The sequence below is a fragment of the Apium graveolens genome, chromosome 6 (assembly GCF_009905375.1).
Source record: "Apium graveolens cultivar Ventura chromosome 6, ASM990537v1, whole genome shotgun sequence".
In the NCBI taxonomy this organism is placed as follows: Eukaryota; Viridiplantae; Streptophyta; class Magnoliopsida; order Apiales; family Apiaceae; genus Apium; species Apium graveolens.
Window position 1 is genome coordinate 179,226,870 of NC_133652.1, and position 8,188 is coordinate 179,235,057.

The 8,188-nt window shown below is 35.2% G+C and overlaps 1 non-coding gene across 1 annotated transcript; it reads right to left on the reverse strand.

Moving 5' to 3' along the window:
- Positions 1–3,118: 3,118 nt before the first annotated feature.
- Positions 3,119–3,225, reverse strand: LOC141670207 (small nucleolar RNA R71). The gene has a single exon (XR_012554449.1). It is a non-coding gene; the product is annotated as a small nucleolar RNA R71 (small nucleolar RNA).
- Between the last annotated feature and the right edge of the window lie 4,963 nt (positions 3,226–8,188).

Sequence of the window (8,188 nt, forward strand, 5' to 3'; positions counted from 1 at the left end):
TTTCAAGTCGTATTTCCAGACAAGTTACCAGGACTTCTTCCAAATAGAGAAATTAAGTTCACGATCGACTTAGCACCTGAAATAAAACCATTGTCCAAGGCCCCGTACAGAATGGCGCCAGTTGAGATAAAGGAATTAGCAAAGCCATTGCAAGAGTTGTTAGAAGAAGAAGCAATTAGACCTAATGTACCCCATGGGGTGCACCAGTATTAATTGTTAATAAGAAAGATATAAGCATAAGATTATGTGTCGATCAGCGGAAGCTTAACAAGTTTACTATCAAGAGCAAGTATCTGTTGTCTGATCAGTTGAAAGATGCAAAGTATTTTCTAAGATTGATTTAAGATTTGGGTGTTATCAATTAAAGATTGAACCTATGGACATATCAAAGATCGTTTTCAGAACTAAGTACGGTTGTTATGAAATTCGAGTAATGTCATTTAGATTGACCAATATACTGGTAACATTTAAACTTGATGGACAGAATCTTTAAAGAGTATCTGGATAAGTTGTATTTGTGTTACTTGAAGTCAACGGAGGACCATGAAAAGTATTTAATGACAGTTTTGGGGGTTCTGAGAAGAAAGAAGTTGTATGCTAAGCTTTCAAAGTGTGAGTTGTGATTACAAGAAGTTCAATTCTTAGGACACGTAGTAAGTAATGAAGGGATCAAAGTGGACCCACAAAGATCGAAGATGTTATGAATTGGGAAAGGCCAAAATACCAACATAAGTGAGAAGTTTCTTGGGATTAGGGGATATTATCGAAAAATTGTTCAATATTTCTTGAAGATTGCAACACCTTTGACGAAGCTTACTAGGAAAAGTGAAAAGTTTTGATGAAATTAATAAGTGTGAAGGAAGTTTTTAGGAATTGAAAAAGAGATTAATCATGGCACCTGTTTTATCACTTCGAGATGATCAAGGAGAGTTTATAGTCTGTAGTGGTACTTCTTATAAGGGAATAAGATGTGTGTGGATGCATCACAATAAAGTTATTGCATATATATCTAGACAACTGTTGAGTGGCATTTATGACACTTTATAATGCTCTATTAAGCTTTGAATTGATGCATTTGTACTCAAGTTGTTAAGTGTTTTAATTTGTTTTCTAGTGTTTTTGCATTTCAGGCATTATCTAGGTAATCAGGTGAATTAGCATTGTTTTGGTGCTAATTTGGTGTCAATATGGTGTTGGAATAAAAGCTCGTGGAAAGCCGACTCGAAGCAGCAAAGAAAATCAGAAATCTGAAGTTTATCCAGAGGTACGGCGTGCCCGCGCTACTCAAGCGCGCGGCCACGCCAGGATGTCAGAAAGGCAGCGCGCCCACTTTGTGATAGCGCGCGGCCGCGCGGTGCGAATTCAAAGAATCCTGATTCTATTATAATTACAATTGGAGGATTTCTGGATTGCATGGGGCTGCTATATATATTCAAATAAAGGATGTTTTCAACAGGGAGACGTACTAGAGCGCAAGGAAAGCAGTAAGAAGACCATTTTAGCACGGATTCAACAAAGACGAAGAAGATCTTGTTTTTACTTATGAATCTTTGTTCTAAGTTGTAACTTGGATGCTAGTTTTCTTATTTGTGAACCTTACTCTTGTTTCGTACTTGGTTTTGTTATTTAAGTATAAAGAATACGTTTGTTATACCATGCCTTCATCGAAACCCATGTTGATGATGAGTTCGATTATGGGCTAATCGTTATCATGGGGTTCTAACGGATTTATTTATGGATTTCTTTAGTTAATTTATTGTTATGCCTTAGTATGTGGTGATTGTATGATAACCTAGTATTGGTTGTACGTATTCGTCTTATTAGCGTCGTGAAAGTATAAGATAGCGTGTTAATCTTTAATAAAGCGACAGTGAATTTAAGGATTTAGAACTTGTCATGCTAGTATAGGTTCATATATTTGTTATGCATGAATCGTAGGTAATTTTAACCATCTTACTTGCCCTGTGTAATCATGATAGATACCTTGTGCTTAAATCGTTATGTTGTCAAATTCTATAGACATATAAGGTCTCAATATAATTGGTGTATATTCAGCTTATGTCTCTTTTGTGAATGTCTGATAGTATGTTATTCGTGCAACCAAAGTTGGCGTTTAGCAGTTCCGTGTTATCTGATTAGTGTCATCACCATTGCATGCTAAGGTTAAGAACAATAATGCTATTGAATGAAGTATTTAATGAAGTTAGAATCCCATGTTTGTCATATATATTAATTCAATCATTATTATTCTCTTAGTTATAATTGTTAGTTTAATTCTTAGTTATAAACAACCTCAATTTGTTATCGTCTTAGCATTGAATAATAACCATACATTGTTTCTTAAGTGCATAAATTAATTAGTTAACCAAAGCCAGTCTTTGTGGGAATGAATCTGATTTATATCTTATACTACTTGCGAACTTGTATACTTGCATGTAATTTAGCACGTGTTTAGCGACTAACAAGTTTTTGGCGCCGCTGCCGGGGACTGCAGTGTTAATTTTTAGTTTATGTATTTTCCATCAGTGGTCGTTAAAGTTCATTGACTCAGACATTGTTACTTATCTATTTCCTTGTCTTATTTCAAGTACTCTAGCGAAGGTGTATGAATACGCGTTCGTGTACTCGTAAGAGAACATTGGATAAAGCCGAGGAAGAAGTTGTGGTGGTTCAAAAGGAAGTTTTTGAAGAAGAAAAGAAGGTAGAAGAAGAAGAGAAAGTCATATAACCATTTTTAGTAGTGATGGGAGATCAAGCAGAAAATCCTAAGGCTTTGATGGACTATTCTTAGCCTAAGATCAATGACATTCAGTCGAGCATCATCAGGCCAGCCATCAGGGCTAATAGTTTCGAGATCAAGTCAAACACGATTCAGATGATAGAGAATTCAGTTAAGTTTGGGGGTTCTCCTAGTGAAGACCCCAACATGCACATCAGGGATTTCATCAAGATCTGTGACACGTTCAAGTTCAATGATGTGACTGAAGATGCTATCAAGCTGCGACTCTTCCACAAAGCTAAGTGCTGGTTATATTCTCTACCAGCAGGGTCTATCACCACTTGGGAAGATCTTGCTCAAAAGTTTCTCACTAAATTCTTCCCTATGGCGAAGACTGCTGCAATCAGGAATGCTCTTACTCAGTTTGCTTAGCAAATTGGAGAATCTCTGTCTGAGGCTTGGGATCGATATAAGGAGATGCTAAGGAAGTGCCCACACCATGGCATGCATGATTGGATGATTATTAACTATTTCTATAATGGATTGGGTGCTACTTCTAGACCCATGCTTGATGCAGCATCAGGAGGAGCCTTGTGGGCTAAGAGCTATGATGAAACTTATGAATTAATTGAACTGATGGCTGCTAATAAATACTAGAATCCATCCCAAAGACCGACTCAGGGAAAAGTAGAAGGAATTCTGGAGTTGGATGCAACAACTGCTATAGCATCCCAACTTAAGGTTTTGACAATGAAGGTGGACACTTAGGCTAATTATGGGGTTAATCAAATTTCTAGTGTATGTGAGCTTTGCGCTGGTGCCCATGAGACTGATCAGTGCGCCATTTCTAATGAATCAGCTCAGTTCGTGAGCAACCTTTAGCGTTCGCAGCATCCCGTGCCTGCCACTTATCATCCTAACAACCGCAATCATCCTAATTTCAGTTGGAGCAACGCTCAAAATGCGGTTCAACAGCCTTATCAGCAGTATCCAGCTAAGCAGTACAACCCCCTAGTTTTTAGCAACCGTAATATGCACGAAAACAGCAACTCCAGCTGTAACAAGCTATTGAAAAATATGAACTAGAGGAGTTGAAGCTTATGTGCAAGAGTCAAGTTATTTCTATCAAGACCTTGGAAAATCAAATTGGGCAAATTGACAATGCCTTGCTAAATCGTCAGCCTGGTACACTACCTAGTGACACAGAAGTGCCAGGAAGGAAGGAAGCTAAGGAGCAGGTTAAAGCAATCACTTTTGTAACAAACCAAATCCGGGGTCAAGATTTGGTGTCACGAAACAATGTTTACATAAAAGAATATTCAATTAACCCCCTTTTATCTGGATTGTTTACAGGTTACAGTATGAAACAAGAATCTAATCTTCTACAACTTCCAACAACTAAAATACAAATGTAAATACCTTTGAACTAATGCTCGTGTCATATTCTTCTAACTACTTCAACCTCTCGCAACGGAGATTTCTCGAACTTCTGTTGTCTATCTAAGCTATTTTTATCCTTATCTGTTTCTTGCAGAAATAAGAATTGACAAAGCAAGAGTGAGCCAAAAATGCCTAGCAAGTATATAATTTGAGTTTCAAATATTAATATCAAAGAAAACTTCCGGACAAAATCTTAAAACAATTTTAAACCATTCTATTTATTTTGAGTGAGTGAGCAAATAAACGTTGGCTGTCACTAGCCTTTAACTAAAATCCAAAAATGACAAGCGATTCCGCGATTCATCTCCTGAATCAGGGTTTTATCCGGACACTAGTTTAAAACCTTTTAAGAGAGAATGCCGTTAATGGCGATCAACAATAAATTAGACTGGACACTAGTTCGCATCTATTTCCTGCTGATCAGTCAGGATACAGTGCAGATCTATACCTAACTGTATAGATCCGGTCGGGTCCCCAGGAACTACGGCCCATCTCAAGGCACCGGTTATGTTTCGGTCCTTAGGATTAAGTAAAACTTACTCCCCAAAATATCATTATCCAGCCCGTGGAGTATTTTGATATCAAATCTTTTTGAATTCAAAACATCCCAATTCAAGGTTCGCAAATAACCCGAAAGAATGGGTATTTGCTCAGGAGAGCAATCGAATTATAGGAACAATAATGAAAAGAACTGGCATAATAAGAGTAATTACAGCGAAATATAAAACAGTTAACTATTCTGAACTTAGAATGGGAGCGAATAAATATTTGCAGTAATTTAAAAGAAAATCAGTAACGCTTGCAGTATTTATGAGAAAATCAAGAATACTTGCAGTATTTAAAAGAAAAATCCAGAATACTTGCCTCAATAAGCTTTAACTGCTATTGACTTTGGTTCGACTTTGATCGTTCAGCTTTATCGTCAAATTATTATCCTATTCTAGATACGATCCCAACATTCAGACCCTTCAGTTGGAACTTTGTTGATCTCGACGTCTAATCACTAGATCGTTCCTAGTCCAATGTCAAATCTCGGGTCTTCCGTCTAAAACCTACAGGGTTAAAATACCCTAATTCAGATAACCGCTTAAGCTTAACATCAAATCGTTATCCTATTCCACCCATACGATTTCATAACCGAATTCATATTTATATGTATTATCGAAATACACATAGCATTTATGGTTCACATCTTTGAAAATCGGTTCGGTATTTAATTTCAGAAAATACGTATATTTGTCATTTTGAAAAATAGGGTAATCGATTATTTACAAAATATCTTGTCACGTCACGCAAATCGGTTTCATAAAGTTCAATTATATCCTCGTTCGACGTTTCCGACAATTACAGGTTATGTTTCCATATTTTTGAAATTAATTTTCCCGAAAATCGGGCAGCGTCTTCTTTGTTTATCGGCCTACCCGTCGAGCAATTCAACGTCATTGACAACAACAAACACAATATAATACAATTCACAATCCACTTCATCAATCCCATCCACCAATATGAATTTACTTTATTAATTATTTTTTTATTCGTATTTTTATGTTTTTATTCGTAGGACTCAGAACCGCGTCATCACCGACCACCGTCGGCTCGCCGAGGCTCATCACCGACGGCGATAAAATTTACGGGTTCCCGTTATATCAGGCATCCTACGTAAATTTCACCGATAATTTCATAATTATTCCCGCATAAATCTTTTTATTTCACGAATTCATTCCATTCAATTTCTGCAGAAACAACAAACATAATAATAATAATAAAAAAATAAGCATCAACAAAACAACCGAATTAAGGAAACTGAAAACCGCAGCAAGTAACAGTCACGCGCCACCGTCCTCACCGGAAACGGTGAGGGGCGGCGACAACAGGAAGTAAAACAAGAATACCGCACCAAAAGATATACATTCGTTCATATATATACATATATATATCGAGGAAGCAGGAGGCAGGCGGCGACAACTCACCGGAAAAATCAGAAACGCGGCGGAAAAGTCGAGAACAGGGGAAAACGGTCGCAGAAAAGAAGAGAACAGGGGAAGGAAAATAGAGATGGGGAGATAAGGACTGAGAGAGAGAAAGAGAGTATAGAGAGAGATTGATTGAGCCGAGAAAGAAGAGATTGGAGAGAAACGAGAGGAGAGAAGAGAAGCGAGGGAGAGAGGCGGTGAGGGGGGCTGCAGGGTAGATTTAGGGATTTTATCATTTTATTTTATTTTTCTTTCTTTTTTTTCTTCTTCGTTAATATCCTGATTTGCACAGTAATTTTCGACTTCAACAAATAATTTATGGGTAACATCCATCCGAAAAATTATCAGAACAAATTTAAAATTCCCGAGATAAGTAAAACTAATTATCATAAAAATTTTATAATTTTAAAATCATTTTTGAAACGCGCATCCAACCCGTATTTTACGATTTTAACGAATACACGTGCGGTTAAATAAAAGCCAGAAAATTTCCGAAATAATTTTAAAATTCTTGAAATATTCCAAACTTAATAAAATAAAAATTTTCATAATTTTTGAAGCATTCTGGAATTAAATATTGATTTTACCATTAAATGAAATCAGAAAATCATTTAAAGATAAATAATCAATAAAATATTGATTTCTAAATTTTATAAACTCTTAAAAATAATAAATAAAATTATAGAACAACAAAAATAATTTTTAGAACAATTTTAGCATTTATGAGAATAAATATTCAATAAAATAACATTAAAACGAATTAAATGCATACAACTCAATAATTAATTATAAAAGTAATCTTCGCGTCCAACTAATCAAATCCAATTAACAATATAGCAACATATCGCTAACAGAATCATTGCATATTTTATTTATGTAATAATTCGATAATTACATTTACATATCGGATCCGAAAATAGGTTACTTAGCCGCTAAGTAACTACATAATGATATAATTTTAATAGCCGATTTGGATAATTATCAAAACAGAGTCTCTTATAAAACACTTTATACAAAAATTAGGTAATAATATCTCGCCTTTTGAGAATATGGATTTTTATCGATATATAAAATGATTTGCGTATCGAAAATTTCATGCCGGGATTCGTACATGTCAAACCGTGCCCCGGATCAAAAAAGTCAAAACATGAAAAGTGTTCAGAATTATCAGATTAGGTTAGGAAAGAGTTTTCGGAAGAGTTTCGGGTTGTAAAAACGCAAAAATGATTAAAGTGGAAAGATTTCTGATTCCAAAAATAAATTTTATAATTATGTAAGAATAATCATTATTAATCCTATAAATTCTCATAAAATCATATAATAATCCAAAAATTACCAGAAAAATACCAAAATTATCTAGATCTAATTGTGGATAATTGGAAATTAAAATATCTAAATTTTATCAGAAATAAACATCCAAATATTATTATCCATCATCAAATATTTCACCAAAATTCTCATAAAAATCACATAATAATTATTTATTGATAAAAATAATTACATAATATTTCTCAGGCGTTACATCCTTCCCCCCTAAAAGGATTCTGTCATCGGAATCATGCTAAGGAACAGACCATGATGATTTCCAAGTATCTCTCTTATAATTTCTCAGTTCACGTCACCTTAATCACAACTCAACGTCCTGTTACCGTCATCAACTCTATTAGTTGCTCATGCAACCCCTAACTCAATCTCTATTTCATATATTTGGAGCTAAATTAATCTTCGTAGTCATACACATATGACTGCTTTATGGACTCGTTACACCTGTGACAACAAGACCAACTTATTCACAGTCGTTCTATCTATCTCACTGTTTCAAAGGACTAACTTAATTTACACTAACCTTCTTTTTTATCTAATTCCAATAATTCGTTTTCATGAACCTTCTATTTTTTTACTAACTCTTCTACTCTACTGTTCATGTCTCCTTTTGTTCGCATATTCTATCCGTCTGCGCCCGATATCCTGAGCTCATGCCGTATGATACTTCTAAATGTTCTACATCTATTCAAAAACTAAAAAGGAAAAATCTCGGCAATTTCATCTACTCACC